The sequence below is a fragment of the Octopus bimaculoides genome, chromosome 1 (genome assembly GCF_046866305.1).
Source record: "Octopus bimaculoides isolate indiv1 chromosome 1, ASM4686630v1, whole genome shotgun sequence".
Taxonomy (NCBI): Eukaryota; Metazoa; Mollusca; class Cephalopoda; order Octopoda; family Octopodidae; genus Octopus; species Octopus bimaculoides.
Window position 1 is genome coordinate 182,167,209 of NC_142928.1, and position 19,910 is coordinate 182,187,118.

A 19,910-nucleotide genomic window follows, 5' to 3' on the forward strand; every position below is an offset into this window, starting at 1 on the left:
TACGCCTTTGATTTATCTTATATATACAGTAGATAGAGAGAGAGAGATGCATATATAAATACATATATACATATCTATGTGCATCTTATATATATTTATAAGTGCATTTTTATAAGTGCAATATATATATTTATAAGGGCAATATATATATATATATATACGAGAAGCATGTTATACAAGTGTGTGTGTGTGTGTGTGTGTGTGTGTGTCTGTGTGTGTGTGTATAAGTATCAGTGCGTATATGTGTGTACTTCTCTTATAAGGATGCGTGTTAAAGTCAAGCCCGAGCTAGATAGATCTATTTAACTTATATTTTATCTTTTACTTGTTTCAGTCATTAGACTGCGACCATGCTGGGGCACTGTGTTGAAGAATTTTTTGTCTAATGAATCGACCCCAGTACATTTTTTTTTTTTTTTTAGCCTGGTACTTATTCTAGCGAGCTCTTTTGCCGAACCACTAAGGGGACGTATACAAACCAATAGCGGTTGTAAAGTGGTGGGGGACGGCAAACACACACACAAAGACAGACAGACAAAGACAGACAGACAAAGACAGACAGACAGACAAAGACAGACAAAGACAGACAAACATGCTCATGCGCGCGCGCACGCACACACACACACACACACACACACACACACACACACACACTCACACGCACGCACGCACGCACGCACACACACACACATATAGTTGAAATTTGCAGAAAAAAACAAAAGACGAAGACAGATGTGTAAACAACAAACAGTCTTTTACGTTTCGAGCCTACGCTCTTCAACAGAAAGGAACACGAGGAAATAAGCAGAGAGAGAATAAAGAAAAAACTTTTGGAGCTAGCGGTCAATCATGGTGGATATATACACATACGGCGGGCTTCTTTCCGTCTACCATATCCACTCACAAGGCTTTAGTCGGCCTGAAGCTATAACAGAAAACTCCAGAAGGCTCTTATCCAAGGTGCCACGCAGTGAAATTGAACCCGGAACCATGTGGTTGGGAAGCAAACTTCTTACCACACAGCTACGCCTGCGCCTTATATAAAGCAGTGAGTTGGCAGGATCGTTAGGACCCTGGACGAAATTCTTAGCGGTATTTTTCCCGTCGCTACATTCTGAGTTCAAATTTTGCCGAGGTCGACTTTACCTTTCATCCTTTCGGGGTCGATAAAATAAGTACCAGTTGAGTATTGGGGGTCGACGTAATCGACTATCGGATCTAGTCTTTCTCATTCGCAAAATAAGCCCCCACTTAATTTTGCTCAGATTGCTTCCAATTTTGGTGTATCGATGCAACTCTGAATTTTGATTACGATCAATCAATTTTTTTATCTCGTAAATTAAATAATCTGATGTTATTTGGCATTAAAGTTGGGAAATCTGGGTAATTTTAACCAATCAACAGACAGCGTTGCATTAGCAGCATGTTACCATGACAATCACACGCTGTGTTGTGGTTCACTTTTGTCTGTGCTGCTGTTGTCTATGTTGATTTTTCACACTTAATTCTTCACACACCATGAGATTCTTTTCACCTGCATGTTTTGTTTTAATTTTTCTGTGTTAGCGTATTACATATTTTTCTGTTCTTGTCTGTGTTAGTATTTTTCTGTGCTTTTTTCTGTGTGTCATTATTTTAACATATGTTTTATTTCATATATTATTGGGACTCATTGACTCAGATAGCTGGATTTATGATTTCGCTAGGTTAATCCTGTTCATAATAAATATTGTTCTCTCTGTAGGACGACCCGAGGACAGTCCGACTGGTTTCCATTGAGTCATGGTCATTTTATCAAGAGTTTGGCGTCTATGAGTGTAAATCACGGGATCAATATATACAGAACCTTAAATTTATATTTATTAAGCAAACGCAAGTAAATGTATAATACACACATATACATATACATATGTGTATGTATGTGTATATGTATGGCTGTGTATGTATGTGTATATGTATGGCTATGTATGTATGTGTATATGTATGGCTGTGTATATGTATGGCTGTGTATATGTATAGCTGTATATGTATAGCTGCATATGTATGGCTGTGTATGTGTATATGTATGGCTGTGTATTAGCGCTACTGATAACATGTAACTTAAAACAACCTGTTGCATGTTCGGGCCATCGGCGAAAAGAGTGTTTTTCATTGAACACCATGAGGGGCAAAAAACAAAACTTCCAAAGGGCGGATGAACTCAGTTGAATCAAATGCCATCTAACAGCTGGGAATGAGAAACCTAGTCTTTGTTTAAATATCACTCTTGGAGAAGGAAAACTCTGGTGTTAACCTACGGACTTCGTTTGCACCCTATGATGTAAATGAGCTCTTCTTTTGGAGCAAATACATACATCGTTTAGAGAGTGAGATTGACTCTGTGCAAGGCCTTTCTTCACTTTAATAAGCTTCAAGCACAAGCATCACTTGATTTTTTTGACATCTCTATTATGTGTCTGCATACTATGGCTGGCTATAGCCGAGAAAGACAAATCATTCAATGAAAAATCCCATAATAAAATGAAGGTGTGTGTCAGTATAGAGGGGTTAATTCTCTGTACACCGACTGTAAGAGATGTCCATCGTTTCTACATCTGTACAAGAGAGTGTAGGTCCCTGACAGAACAGAAAAGCTACATTTGTGCTGTTCATGTTTATAAAAACAAGCAGTAATGCCGTAACTTGAAATCGAGTTGCAGCCATTATGCGCCTGTTTTTGTGTGTATAGATATACATGAATACATACATACATACATACATACATACATACATACAGACAGACAGACAGACAGACAGACAGACAGACAGACAGATAGATAGATAGATAGATAGATAGATAGATAGATAGATAGATAGATAGATATGATGAGTAAAATATGATCAAATGAAGCACATTTGATCATATGAAGTCGAACGCTATACTACACCGTTCCCAATTATCGAAGTGACATCGTTCTGCTTTACGATTCAGGCCAAGCAAAAACTGAATTAGTCTTTTCCATTCAAAAGAAATTGTCATTGTGTATAAAAATTAGGTTTTCCTCACCAACTACAAAGTTTGCCCCCCATCTCTCTCTCTCTCTCTCTCTCTCTCTCTCTCTCTCTCTCTCTCTCTCTCTCTCTCTCTCTCTCTCTCTCTCTCTCTTATGAATTTTAAACTACTGAACAAACTGTTCTCAAAAGCAAAATGGAATAAAACTTCACAAAACAGAATTACAAAAGCTTTTACATAATCCAACATTCTAAAATTTAGTTAATCTATACACGAATCATCGATCTCCAAAAGTGCTCTACTTTAACTCTAGTTTCTATACAGAAAACATAAATATTTCCCTCTAGAGAGAACATGAGCCCATGAGAGCTAAGTTTGCTCTTAAAGAAGCGCAGTAACTACTTGTCATTGCTACTATAAACGTAGTAGACTCGTTCTAAAATGCCTTATTTTCTAATATTCTCCAATAAAAGGTTCAGCCAAAAATCATGTCTTATCACTTTTATCACAGCAATAAGTACTTTTAATTGGATTTTTAATGCTCAATACAGTAAATATGTGACCTCTAACTTAACTATTGATTTCGTGGGGATGGCGTCAATGAGTAACTGACTGCACTATTTTTTTTTTTAATCTTTTTAAATATGCTAATTTGTCTGGCTTAATCTTGTATAATATTGATTGCCAATCAGATTTCAAAATTAGCTTTGCTTTCTTTCATCCTTTTAACCAGTCCAGTGTGATAGGTTGCCAGATTGTTAGAGGGTAGAGCAAGGTACTTTGCGATATTTGATCCGGTGTAGTGATTTGAGATTACCCCACCATCATCACCACCACCATTCAGCTTATCTCCAGGTAACTTGAAATCACGAACAGGTTACTGGGGGATAGGATAAAATCGGTTTCAAATTACTCCTGAGAATAATTTGAAATAGAATTCATCCTACACCTACCATTACTGGTTATTCTCTACCTCAAATCTTTCCACCCAAATGTTTAGTCATCCTGATGGCTAATAAAAGAATTGTTATCATCATTATTATTATTAAGGCGGTGAGCTGGCAGAATCATTAGCACACCGGGCAAAATACTTAGCGGCATTTCGTCCGTCTTTACGTTCTGAGTTCAAATTCCACCGAAGTCAACTTTGGCTTTCATCCTTTCGGGGTCGATAAAATAAGTACCAGTTGAATACTGGGGTCAATGTAATCGACTTACCCCCTCCCCAAAAAGTTTCAGGTCTTGTGCCTATGGCAGAAAGGATTATTATTATTATTATTATTATTATTATTATTATTTTCAAATTGTATCACAAGGCCAACAATTTAGGGGGAGGGATTAAGTTAATTACATCCACCCCAGTGCTTAAAAGGTACTTATATATATATATATATATATATATATATATATATATATATATATATATATATATATAACAATTGCAGCGTGGAAGGTGTTTATAAGCCATTTAAAATCACACACAAAAGCCGTCAGATTCACTTCAACATTTAAATTTAATTTGTCAAAATATTTTCGTCGCTTTGAGACCGCGACCTGTTCACTGACAAAATTGTGCTACATCTCTCTATATATACATAGGTGTGTGTATGCATGTTTAGACGCATGGGTGTACAAATGGGAGAAAAACCCTCAAAGCCATGACCATCTCCACCACCTCTGACACCAAACTCCATAACAACTATGGAATTTACAACTGCAATGCTGCGACGTCACCTTAAGAATAAGTGCAACTCTGCCTCTCCTGGCCTTGATGGCGTTACGTACCTGCTTTTCAAATGTGGTAGGTACTTCCTCCTGCACTAGCTTTCACTCTTCTGTTAGTTGTGTCTTAACAATGGTGCTACTCCGGAGCAATAGAAAACTGCCAGTGTCATTCCTCTGTTCAAAAAAGGGTGACAGCACGTCGCCTGTCAACTATCGTCCAGTCAGTTTTACTAGCTGTATTGCCAAACTGATGGAATCCTGTGCCAGAGAAACACACTGGAACTTCTGGAATTTTCACAGCCTTATCCGGCCCTCACAATTTAGATTTATCCGTAACTCCAGCTGCTGTGATCAGCTTACTGAGTTTCATGAAGACATTACCCAGATCACTGGGTGGATGTTGTTTATCTTGACTTTGCTAAAGCTTTAAATTATGTGCCACACAAAAGACTTATGGCAAAACTCTCTGCAATGGGTGTGAAAGATGATCTTTTTAACTGGTTGGTGTTCTTCATTCTCAGCCGAATAGAGGTAGTCACGGTTTTAGGACAGCATTCTTTACCCTTTGAGATGTCATCTGGTGTACCACAGGGATCTGTTCTTGGTCCTCTTTTGTTTGTTGCATACATTAATGACATACATGCCAACTTAAAGAATGCCACAATGCTGAGATATGCAGATGACATCAAGCTGTATCTTGAGAGAAAAAGGACAGATCCTGAACATTATAGATTTGCCATGCAATCAGATCTGGACACAATGCAGCAATGGATCACGGACTGGCAACTCAAACTGGCTGTGGACAAGTGTACCACCATGGACAAAGCACATCTCTAAAATTGTCAAAATGGCATCACTCAGTAAGATCTTTGTCAGCCGCTCTCCAGTTATCTATTTGAGGTTGTATATGGCTATGGTACGGCCACACTTGGAATTTGCATCACCAGTCTGGAACCCTTATCTGGCTCAGGACATTGACCTCCTGGAAACTGTTCAGAGACATGCAACCAAGCGAATACCCTCCATCAGGCATCTACCATACTCTGAATGCTTTGCTTTCCTGGGCATAGATACATTGAAGCCCCGACATCTGGCAAGTGACTTGGTAAACACCCACAAGATTATTAACCATCGTGCCAACAACCACCTTTTGCACCTTTTTGAGCTCCATGTGTCTAACACATGTGGGCATGCCTACAAAGTCAGAAAACACCACAGCTCCCATGACTTTCGGAAACATTTTTCATACTCAGAGTTGCTGAAGCATAGAACAAACTACCTGCATCAGTTGTTAGTTGCCAAGACATTGCACCCTTTAAAACCTTCATGCTTCCTGAAATTCGCCAACACTACACCTCATATCCCCACCTCCATACGCATGCACACATGTATATCATGGCTCATACACTGTTCACTTTTCCTGACTTTTGTACATAATTCTATGTACTGTACGTGCACCTTTGAGGAGTTGTAGCGAACTTGAGTACTATACACAATAATTTCATTTTTATTATTTATCTTTCACTACTCTCAGGTTCTCGTTTCTGTGCTGTGTGTGTGTGTGTGTGTGTGTGTGTGTGTGTGTGTGTGTGTGTGTGTGTGTGTGTGTGTGTGTGTGTGTGTGTGTGTGTGTGTGTGCGCGTGTGTGTGCGTGTGCGCGCGTGTGCGTGCGTGCGTGTGTGCCACACAGCGTAATGTGCCACTGAAAGGTAGTAATATGCACAAGTACTTCTTACCGGAACAGTACAAAATACAAAATTTGCACAGAAGTAGATCTACAACTAACCAAATGAAGAATTTGCAATGTTTTCCTATAGAAAAAAATATTATATTCAGTACTACTAATGTATGCCAACTAGTATTTCGATTTCTATACAGCATTATATGCAAGAAATACATCAGTAAGGAAAGGAAATTTCATACTACCATTGAATTTCCCAGTGGAGGGCTTATCTCAATTTATACACGCAAATATAGATATAAACGCACACACATATGCACATATGTACATACAGTGTGTGTGTGTTTCTTAAATAAAAGTTGCCCGTCTACTCAGAATTTAACCCCAGGCTTGTCTCTGTGCGACTTTATCATTGTTTCACCAATCTTTCATTATGATATCTACACACACACACACACACACACACACACACACACACACACACATATGAAGAGAGACAGACAAACAGACGGACAGAGAGACAGAGAGATAGATGGATTGAGATAGATAGATAGATAGATAGATAGATAGATAGATGTTGATGACCACTTTCTAGCATATTGGATGTCCACCTAGTGGTCATTCCTTATACACGTATATATATATATTTATATATCTATCTATCTATTTATATATATATATATATATATATATATATATATATATATATATATATATATATATATATATATATATATATATATATACTGTATATATATATATATATATATATATATATATATATATATATATATATATATATATGTATTTGTATATATGTATATTTATGTATGTATGTATGTATGTATGTATTATGTATGTGTGTGTATGTGTGTATGTGTGTAAGTATGTATGCGTGTGTCTCTTTGCGTCAGTGTTTGTCCCCCACCACCGTCTGACAACTAGTGTCGGTGTGTTTACGTCCCTGTAACTTGACGGTTCAGCAAAAAAGGAACGACAATGTGTACTAACTAGGCTTAAAACAGTAAGTCCTGAGGTCGGTTTGCTCGACTCACCCTTCAAGGTGCTGCTCCAGCATAGCCGCAGTCAAATGACTGAATGACTGAAACAAGTAAAAGATAAGATATATATACATATATATATATATATACATATATATATATATATATATATATATATATATATATAGAGAGAGAGAGAGAGAGAGAGATGTGGAAGAAAGAGGAGAGAAGGAGGAGAGTAATTAAAAATGAAGGTGAGGGAAATAGGTGGAAAGAAGAAACTGAATGAGAACAGCAGGTAATTGTGGATATTATGCGAGTTTATTATTTGTCTATATAATTTGACTCTGCGTAAACAAATAGTGTGAGAGAGCTGAAAGTTTTTCAGTTTTTGTACATGTATATTTTTCTTGCACTTCAGCAAAATGCTCCAACCACGGTAGTAACTTTAACAGATTAAACTCTGGATTAAAAGTTTAGTTTGTTTTTTTATTTTAGGTTTTGCTTCTTTTTTTAAAAAAATTTTGTTCGTTTTCTCTATTTATCGTTATGGGTTTTTGTGCTGTTTTTGTTGCTACTTTAGTTGGGCCTTATTTTAGTTTTTTTTTTTTTTAGCCTTTATTTATTTTTTTTTCTTTGTTCATCCCTGGAAAGTTACAAGAGAAAAAAGTATTCACGAGCTTTTGGAATCAAATTTCAAGCAGGCATATGATGAGGAGATAACGAATCAGAAAGTGAGATTAAAGGAAAGATAGTAAGGAGAAAAGAGAGAGAGAGAGAGAAGGACATGAAAGAGAGGAGAAGAAGAAAGAGAAGAAGAAGAAGAAGAAGAAGAAGAAGAAGAAGAAGAAGAAGAAGAAGAAGAAGAAGAAGAAGAAGAAGAAGAAGAAGAAGAAGAAATCCACTTCCATGATAATATCGAAAAAGGAAGAAAATAAATTGATAATATCTGTTGCCCATGGTGAAGCCAAAAATGGCCGCTTCTAGATAAAGTTGCATTGATTAAAAAATAAATAAATAAATAAAATAAAATTTACAGAAAAAAAAATTCTAAAACGAAATTATAGAAAAGAAAAGCTAAAAAGTAAAGTACTAGTATTTGTAAACAACTGCTGTTTGCTGTTAAGATCTACGACTACTGAAAAAAGTGCTGACAAATGCTGCAAACACTTTTCTCTGTATCTTTAGGTTTCGGAAATGTAATCAGAACTCTGGTGCAAGGAAATACAAACTCCATTCATACGTACGTACGTACGTACATACATACATACATACATACATACATACATACATATACGTACATACATACATACATACATATATACGTACGTACATAAATACATACATATATACATACATACATACATACAAGCTTCATACACAATAAATACATACATACATACATACATATACTATAGGGTGCTGAAAAGTTCCTGGCTGTGGGTAAAAGAAAATACAAGAGGATCAGTTAATTACGACTTTATTGAACATATTCCCCTCTCAGATTCACTCATTTGTTGCAGCGGTTCTCCAGTTTTTCTAAGCCCTGTAAAAGAACTCGGAATGTTGGGCCTCCAACCAGGCCTTTAGTGATACCTTTAAAGTCAGGAACTTTTCAGCATCCTAACGTACATACATACAAACAGACAGACAAACAGACAGACAAACACACAGACAGACAGACTGACAGACAGGCAGATAGATAGATAGATAGATAGATAGATAGATAGATAGATAGATAGATAGATAGATAGATAGACGTCACTTGTGGTGTTTCTTGAATGAATGCAAGGCAAACAATCCAAGCCTAAGATACATAAATGAATGCAAACAGCAATTCAGATATTAATTTAAATTTTTCATGAAATTAATTCAAATCTTTTTTATGGGAAACCGATGAAAGAAGAGCATATATTAATGGTTATATGTAGTCTCTTTCGATTACATGACTTTCATTTTTAACATTGCATGCGCTGGATTATGTACCAAGAATTGCCTCTGATATGGATACACATATATCTTTTATCTTTTACTTGCTTCATTCATTGGACGTCGGACATGTTTGGGCATCACCATGAAGGGTTTTAGTCAAACGAATCGATCCCAGTATTTAATTTTGTTTTTAAACTTGGTCCTTGTCGTATCGGTGCCCTTTGCCGAACCGCTAGTTTACAGGGACGTAAATAAACCAACCCTCTTCCTTCTTTCGCTCCCCCTCTCTCACATTTCCTGGTCTTCCCTTCATTCTCCCCTTCCCTTCTCTTTCACTTCACTCTGTCCCTTTTCTTTGTTTCTCGTCCCTCCCTAATTCTTCTATCCCTCTGCCTCTACCTCTCTCTTCTCCTTCCACGTGACCGGTGTTTGGCCAAACCTGACCTTTCTTGGTTCGACTGACATCCGTGCAGCATCTATATTCCTTCCCATGCCTGTCATCTCTTATATCCCTGCTGTAAGGCTTCACTTCCACACACGCCAGCTTAATTTAACTCATCCTTAGTCGAAACACACCTGTTGTTAATGTCCTGTTGTTTACATTTGTATTTATGTTCCATTTCTCCGTTTTATTTTATTTTTTTCGTCCTTGTTTTCGTATACACTCGCTGCTTTCTTCCAAGGAATCTAGAGCTCTTAGCTTAGATTTTCCTTGGCGCTGACCAGATTGGTGCAGTCTCGAGTATAACCAGCCGAAACTGCAAAGATAATCTGGAACTCGACTGACGAAAGAAAACTCCGAATGACCCGTCCTTGTTTTTTCATGTCCCTTTTTCTATCATCCAGCTGTCTGGATGTTTTGTTGTCGCCTGTTGCGTTCTTGTCCCATTTTTGTATTCTTTTTCATAAACATATAGCGGCGTACGTACACTTTGGTCTCCTATATATATATATATATATATATACGACGGGCTTCTTTCAGTTTCCGTCAAACCAAATCCATTCACGAGGCTTTCGTTAGGCCAGTATGGCGATTTCAGATTATCTCCCATTCAGATTACCCCCCCGGTAAAATGAAATCGCTTTAAGATTACTCTCGGGGTTAATTTGAAATCGATTTCAAGTTATCCCCTACGATTTCAGATTACCCCCACCTAAAATACTTCCCTAAATCGAGATACCCAAGCTCCAAACTAAAAAAAAAAGCTGTAGTGATGTTTTAATGTATATGAATACATTTCGTTACCAATTTAAAGTGCATAAATAAATTTCGGTTTATATATAAAACGCATGTTCTTCAAATCAATCTCTTGTTACATTCTGTCAACTCAACTCAGTCCACGATAAGCAATATCCATCTGCTACATATATATAGAAAAAAAAGTACTCTAATCCAAATCACTTTCTCATAAACAAAAAATAAAATGTTTTTATTTTTAAAAAAATTGCAAACACAGAATCTCTGATATTCGATATGATTTTTGTTTCTTTTTCTTTCAGCGCACTATAAATGTGTTTTAAAAAATCTAATATTTTTGTCTTATTTTCATATTTTAAGATTAGTTTACAATCTCGAGTGTAATCCGAGTTTAATGTTATAAAGGTATCAGGAGTCGTAAGTCTTAAAGTTTATTATTTTAGCAAAATTATCGAGGGGTTAATGTGAATAGCGCGGGGGTAATTTGAAATCGGTTTCAGGTTACCCTCCTCCCGGTAATTTGAAATCGATTTCAGATTACCGGGAGATAACTTGAAATAGGGGGATAACTTGAAATCTTTACACCAGGGCTATAGTGGAAAACACTTGTCGAAGGTGCTACAAAGTGGGACGGAACTTGCAACCGTATGGTTGGGAAGTAATCTTATTAGCACACAGCCACGCCTGCGCTCAGATGCATACATACATGCATACATACATACATACATACATAGCATGCTTAAATGCTATGTACAAACGGTATTCAGATTGTTTGAATATGTTTCTCAATACATACATACATACATACATACATACATGGTGATTACTCCATCTTCACAGACATGCTTCCTCGTCAATTATCTGGGTTAGCAGCGATCTCCCTAAAAAAGAGCTACTCAGTCACTAGAATCTCCACCGGTGTTGTTCCCTACCACGAGAAGACAACACAACGATCTTAGGATAAGACTCTTGCTGCCAATGTGCAAATTTGTAACTGTGCACTTATAACTAGTTATGTCTACACACGTCTCTACTCTTCCATCGCCATAAGATTTTCAGTAGATAGAATGACAAATGACATCACCATAAAGAGACATCTGTATGTCAGTGGATTATAGTGACAAACGTTTGTACAACATGAGTATCCTTTGCTGAGTCTCATTGATCAATACCTAAGAGAGATGACCAGCAATTACGTGAAAACGCAAGTTTTAGATCAGAGTCTCTCTCTCTCTCCTAGAAGAATGTTGTAGTTGTGACAACAGTTGGGGGTTTCTCATTCTCAGTAGTTTTAGTATTGCCCGTCAGAGTAGACCTGAGCACAATGATAGCCAAGAAGTGATTCTACAGTTCTGAAAATTTTGAAACTCTCGAAACGAGACCCCATAATCGGATGCAGTTTAAAGTTATACCCAGGACATAAGTACATACATACATACATACATACATACATACATACATACATACATACATACATACATGCATACATACATACCAATCTTGAGAAATTAGGCTTCTCAAAACCAGAAAGGAGAAAGCTAATTCGAAAGCTACAGATCCAGTTCATCACTGGAACTGTAAAAATCTGTAAAACTTTCCAGAAGTTTATCATTTAAATATATATATGAGCATGTCTAGATATGCAACTATATGTACGAGAATGCATACATGAAGCAAAGCATACAAATTTGCACATATACCTACGTACATACATACATACATACATACATACAAAAATACCTTGTTGTTGATGTTGAAATTCCAATGAAGACGCTTTGAATCTAGGTTAGAAACGGCTCTTTCTCTATTAGTAAGAAATCTTGTAATAAAACTGAGCAATGACATACATAAATACAAATACATATACATACGCACATACATACAGATATGTATGTGTATGTCTTGTCTGTCTGTGTATCGCATGTATGTATTTGTGTATGTGCGCGTATGTATATGTGTGTGTATGTATATGTGTGCGCGTGCGTATGTGTGTATGTTTTATTCTAACGCTAATGTGTGATAGTCCTATTGGAGAAAATCAACTCCAACAGTTATATACATTTGTTTTTAAATCATTTCGATGATAAATTTTCTTTATTTTATTAATGCTTTAAAATAGCATCAGTTTACATTATACATTATGCATATTTTGAAGAACTAAATTAGTATTTCGTATGATAATAGCAATGATGACCTTAACATATACAGCGCTCAGGTGCATTACAACTCATCGAAGAAGGGTAAAAGAGAAAACAGAAAGCAACAATAAGTCAAGGAAGAAAAGACAGCAATGGCAACCAAAAGTGCATGTACATTACATAGAATAAAGCACAAAACAACAGAAAATAATCCTAAAAAGGAGAGGATGCATAAGCATTTCTGATGTAGTGTTGGCGACTTTCGGAAAGCATGGTTTATGATCTGTAAGATTGTTTAATTGATTGAAAGGATGCAATCAAGACAATGGATGTTGAAAGAAGGAAATAGGATCAATTGGGAATAGTTGCGACTTTTTTACGTGTATTGGGTAGAAAGGAATGTTCAAAAGGTCAGGAGTGGCTTTGTGGTAAGTAGCTTGCTTTCCAACCACATGGTTCCGGGTTCGGTCCCACTGCGTGGCATCTTGGGCAAGTGTCTTCTACTATAGCCTCGGGCCGACCAAAGCTTTGTGAGTGGATTTGGTAGACGGAAACTAAAAGAAGCCCATTGTATATATTATATATATATATATATATATATATATATATATATATATATATATATATATATGTGTGTGTGTGTGTGTGTGTGTGTGTGTGTGTGTGTGTGTGTTTGTGTGTCTGTATTTGTCCCCCTAGCATTGCTTGACAACCGATGCTGGTGTGCTTATGTCCCCATCACTTAGCGGTTCGGCAAAAGGGAACGATAGAATAAGTACTGGGCTTACAAAGAATAAGTCCCGGGGTCGATTTGCTCGACTAAAGGCGGTGCTCCAGCATGGCCACAGTCAAATGACTGAAACAAGTAAAAGAGTAAAGAGTAAGAGTAAAGAGTACCGGTGTGGCTGTGAGACAAGAAGTTTGCTTCTCAGCTACATGGTTCCAGATTCAGTACCACTGCGTGCTAACGTGAGTAAGTGTCTTCTGCTATTGCCCCGGGCCGGCCAAAGCCTCCTGAGTGGATTTGGTGGACTAAAAAGGAAAGCAGCTTGTCGTATTTATGTGTGTGTCTTTTTGTTTATGTTTTTTCCCCATCACTGCTTGACAAGCGGTGTTGGTTTGTTTATGCTCCCGTAAATTACCAGTTCAGCAAGAGAGACTGAGTGAATAAGTACCAGGTTTAAAACAAAAATAGATAAGTACTGGGGTCAATTTGTTCGATTAAACCCTTCGAGTTTGTGTTCCAATATGGCCGCAGTTCAATAAATGAAACAAATAGAAGATAAACGATTGACAAAACTAAAAGTGGTTTGCCCTCATAATAAAATTTTGCAAAAATCATAAAACATTGAGTTCATGCGCCCCGCGGGAATGCAGTTTAGGTCTTGTCTAAGATTAGCTCACGCTTGAAAATGTGTGTGTGTGTGTGTGTGTGTGTGTGTGTGTGTGTGTGTGTGTGTGTTGTGTTATTTCTTTACTGCCCACAAGGGGCTACACACAGAGGGGACAAACAAGAGCAGACAAACAGATTAAGTCGATTACATCGACCCCAGTGCGTAACTGGTACTTATTCAATCGACCCCGAAAGGATGAAAGGCAAAGTCGACTTCGGCGGAATTTGAACTCAGAACGTAGCGGCAGACGAAATACCGCTAAGCATTTCGCCCGGCGTGCTAACGTTTCTGCCATCTCGCCGTGTTGCGTGCGTGTGTGTGGGGGGGGGGGGTGTACACTGCTGCTATATTTCAACTATGTATGTACATATGCATGTGTCAAAACAGCTGACTGCAAAAGTCTAGTAATTTTTAATTCCATGTTACGCGTATTTCATTACATGATAGGAAATTTGAGAGGTATGCATGTATACCTTTGTATACCTTTATAATTCATATCCTGTGATGAAACATGTGTAATGTGGAATTTAAAATATACCAAATTTTTTAGTCTACTGTTTTGATATGTAATTGCTCTGTAAATAGAATTCGCCAGAAATATCAAATGCTATATATATTTCATTTAAAATAAAACATCGATATGCATGCATTTGATTAATATTTACATGAAAATGTGCCTCACGAGGACACAGTTTGGATTATAAACTTTTATATACATATGTGCGTGCGTATCTATATATTTGTGTGCATCGTATATGTATGTATGTATGTATGTATGTATGTATGTGTATAAATATGTATGGATGTATGTATAAGTATGTACGTATAAGTATATATAAGTATGTATGTATGTATGCATGTATGTGTATGTGTAAGTATGTTGCATACATGATGTACGATGTATGTAGGTACTACGTACGTATGAATTGATGTACATCGATACTCGTTTATATTGTTTGACACCATTTCCTAGGGAATCGATTCCACCCTGTTCGCACTGACATTAAACCATGCCTCCACATCATCAAAAGAATTTAATTATTGATAGGAAGTGATATGGACAGCTAACTTTGTAGCTTGCGGATTTTGCTATCAATGTGGATACCTTATTCATAATCTTCATACAGATTACATCGACTTAGTTTCACATACAACTGAAGATATGCAAATTCTCATGGATTGTGTTTCTGCATTATTTTAGGCATTCGGACTCAGCATTAGCCTTGACATTACTGTTGAAATTTTCCATCTTGGACAAAGGAAAACATACGTGAAACCACCTATCATAGTTGAAGGAATGGAACTGAAATTAGTAGACAAGTTAGACTATCTGGGTAGCACACTTGGCATTCAGGACTTTTGAATCTCCAGCATGGTGTTGCTGCGACAGACGCACCTATGTATTGACTGCCTTTCTTAACTCATGTGAGACATAGGTCTGCTACAGGAGGGGCTCTCCAACCACCGAACTGCAGACCAGTACGGGGCCGTGAATCGTTTGGTACCGGGCTGCACAGAAAGAATATTTTTCTAATTTTTGGTAGAGTAGGTTCATCAAACCAGTATGATCGCGAGCTCAGATTCACAGCCTCTTTATCGGATGGTAGTTGGTAGAGAGAACATGCCAGGACCTTCGTCCTGCAGTAGACTAAATATGAGCAATCCAATCCAATATATGTAATACATGTGTGCGTGCGTGTGTGTGTGTGTACTTTTCTGTTTTTAATTATAATGAAGAATTTTTATTTAAATCCTTCCTTTAAAGAAGGAGCTGGTTTTTAACAAAGATACAAAGCTCCGTCGTTGGAATGGAGATAATGAAAACAATGTCACATTTTAAACTTGCAAAAAGTCTTGCATAGTTTTACTTTTCCACTTACAGATTGTTTGTATGTATGTATGTATGTATGTATGTATGTATGCATGCATGTATGTATTATATAATAAACAAACTGTATACTTTACACTGTATACTTTACACTGTGCTTTGTAATGTGTGTGATCCCCCGGTCCGTCGAAAAATTGTCTTGTATGAAATCAGTCTGTAGTACAAAAACGGTTGCAGACTACTGTTTTACAGCTTGATGTAAACCTTTTTGAGCGCTTTTATGAGAGATGTCTATGGCATTCTGAATACTAGTTGATCTTTGCAGTCTCTAGAGACAGGTATCTTGATAAGAGCCGAAATCTTGAGCATTGACACACGAGTACACAATCACTGTTTATCAGTGATTCTTGAAGTGTACACCTTATACGAATGAATTACCAGATTTCGTAGTGTAATGAGCTTGCATGCTGAATGTGTGGCCTCAGTACAAACTAAGTTTATTCCATCAGGAGCTCTCGATTCCTGGTGTGATCTTAGGGGTACCATCATGAAGAATGGTACGTATTGGACATCTAAATCTCATCATAGCCGATTTCTAACAGAGAGAAAGATCTAATAGCACCGGTATTTTATTTATCGATCCGGAAAGAATGAAAGGCAAAGTTGACCTTCGACAGAATTTGGATTCAGAGCTGTGATGCTCCCACAATACTCCTGCTCATGATCAGAGATGCACATATTGTCAGCCACTAAGAGACATGCTCAAGTGCATAAGGTCAAGTAACTTACAATCAAATCTGCGGTATTGAGCAGAATATTTGCTAAAATAATATTTCTGTTTCAGCAACTCGGTACTGAATCTATCTGAAATGTGATGGAAAATAGATCAGTTTCAAAATATTGATCTCCAAATCACAAAAGCAAAGTTTGAAGGGAATAGTAGTCATTTCCTTTGATTTCTAAATCGAAGTAAATTGGAAATAACATTTACTGACCAAAGACAAAAAAATTAAAATTTTGTTACACAGTTATGTTGTAATAGTTTGAGCTGATATATCTTTTGTCCTTTAGTTGTTTCAATCATTGGATTGCAGCCATGCTGAGGACACCACCTTGAATGGGTTACGGACAAATCACCCCCAGTACTTGTTTTCAAGTCTGGTACATATTCTATCGGTCCGTTTTGCTGAACTGCTGCTTTACTGAGACATAAACAAAACAACTCCAGTTGTCAAGCGGTGGGAGGAGAGACAAACGCAAACACAAAGACTTATACACATCGATATATAGATACATGCATATATATATATATAGATAGATGAACGTATATACATACATGTACATATATATGCATATACTCATATATTGTTTGTATCACGACAGAACGCACGCGTTACCTTTATACAGTAAGTTTTAACTATTTTTCTAACGCGACTCTCTCTATTTCTGTCTCCCCCTCTACTGTTCTTCGCCTCTACCTGTCACTACTTCTCTCTCTCTCTCTCTCTCTCTCTCTCTCTCTCTCTCTCTCTCTCTCTCTCTCTCTATCTATCTATCTCTTGTTACTCGTCCTTCGCCTCTCACCGTTACTACTACTATCTCTCTCTCTCTCTACCTCTCGTTGCTCACTTTTATTCTACTTCCTCCCCTCCTTTTCCCTCTGCTACTCTTTCTCTTCACACAGCCTTTGGTCACGTGTGTCCGGCTGCTATTTCTTTTCGTTCTTGGAATCACCAAGCTCGCACGTACTTCTTTGCCCCCTCCTGTACGTGCTTCACAGCGTTCAAGACATACACACTTCACGTCTGGCTGTACAGCCTTTTTGTTTGTTTATTTCACCGTTTCGTTTTCCTGTCTTGTTTTCCGTCCGCCACTACCCTCCACGAAAACAATTTAATTTGTGTTCGTGGGAAGAACCATTTTAACGATGCGTACTGCCTTAATTCTTCGAAACGCCGGAGTTTTAATGGTGGCAGCTGATGAAGGGGATGTTTCTATGTGGCCTGCTTGTTTGTTGCACCTTGTTTACCATTTTGTCCTTGTTCTTTTGCCACGTCATGTACCCAGTTATGTATCTATATGTACATGTAGATGAACGTATATACATACATGTACATATATATGCATATACTCATATATTGTTTATATATATATATATAGTGAGATAGATAGATAGATACATACATATATATATATATATATATATATATATATATATATATATATATATATATATAGAGAGAGAGAGAGAGAGAGAGAGAGAGAGAGAGAGGGAGAGAGGGGAGAAGAAGAAGATTGAATTTTATTAGCAATATCTGCCAGATTATTGAATGTGGGGGGGGGCGTGTGTGTGTGCATGTGTGTGATTGGAAACTTATCCTTTTAAGCTCCTTATCTTTGCATCTGCCAATAAAAAGATAAAATATATTTATATAAGCCACTGTACTCGGTCTAACTTGATTTTATTAATATTGAAATAAATATAATCTCATGAGTTCACTGTAATTTGTAAAAATTACTTTAAAAAGATGCTGACGATCTTCAGGTGATCTATGGATGTTGGTTTACGTACGCTATTGTAATTAAACCATTCAGAAGATGGTACAAGTTGAGCGTCAGAAAAAAATGTGCAACAAAGTCTAGCTCTTGCCTTTTTTTATATATATTTTCTCAGAAATCACGCTTTTCTTAACAAAAAAAAGGCCGGGACATGACTCGGTAGTTAAGAAACTCAAATTTACAATTAGGTGGTTTACGGTTCAGTCCCTCTACGAGGCATCTTGAGCAAATGTCTTTTACTATAGCCCCAAGCCGATCAAGATATATATATATATATATATATATATATATATATATATATATATATATATATATATTAATTCTCTAAATGAAGTATTAACAGTAACTGCACGATAAAGTGTAGTATATTGCCACTTAAGTGTGGCTGACCCCTAGGGGTGGATGTTACTGTTGCTTTTAGCCCCAGGAGGACATCTCCTCCAGCTGGCTTATCGACACACTACTGTGTCCTGTTTGCCAAGGGAAGTTATCCCTCCCATCATGATCTGTAGCACGAACGGACCCAGGTTTCAGGGTTATTTCCCTTCGTCAGCGTCCGATAGCCACTGATCTTTGATGAGAGAGATAAATTCTTGGCAATCTTATATATACTTTTCCAGTGAAATTCTTCACTGATATCGAAAAGGTGAAAACAAGCAATGTTAATTCTCTAAATGAAGCATTAACAGTAACTGCACGATAAAGTGTAGTATATTGCCACTTAAGTGTGGCTGACCCCTAGGGGTGGATGTTACTGTTGCTTTTAGCCCCAGGAGGACATCTCCTCCAGCTGGCTTATCGACACACTACTGTGTCCTGTTTTCCAAGGGAAGTTATCCCTCCCATCATGATCTGTAGCACGAACGGACCCGGGTTTCAGGGTTATTTCCCTTCGTCAGCGTCCGATAGCCACTGATCGTGCTACAGATCATGATGGGAGGGATAACTTCCCTTGGCAAACAGGACACAGTAGTGTGTCGATAAGCCAGCTGGAGGAGATGTCCTCCTGGGGTTAAAAGCAACAGTAACATCCACCCCTAGGGGTCAGCCACACTTAAGTGGCAATATACTACACTTTATATATATATATATATATATATATATATATATATATATATATATATATATATATATATATATATATATATATATATATATATATATATATATATATATATATATATATATATGTATGTATGTATGTATGTATGTATGTATATATGTATGTATGCATGTATGTATGTATGTATGTATGTATGTATGTCTGCTTGTGTGCGTGTGTATGTCATTGTGTTTGTATTTGTCGCTTTACAACTGGTATCAGTTTGCTTAGAGGTTTCGCAAAAGACACCAAAAGAAAAGGTATCAGACTTTAAAAAAGACACTAGGGTCGAGTTGTTTGATTAAAACCTTCAAGGCAGTGCCCCAGCATGACTGCAGTCCAGTGACTGAAACACGTAAA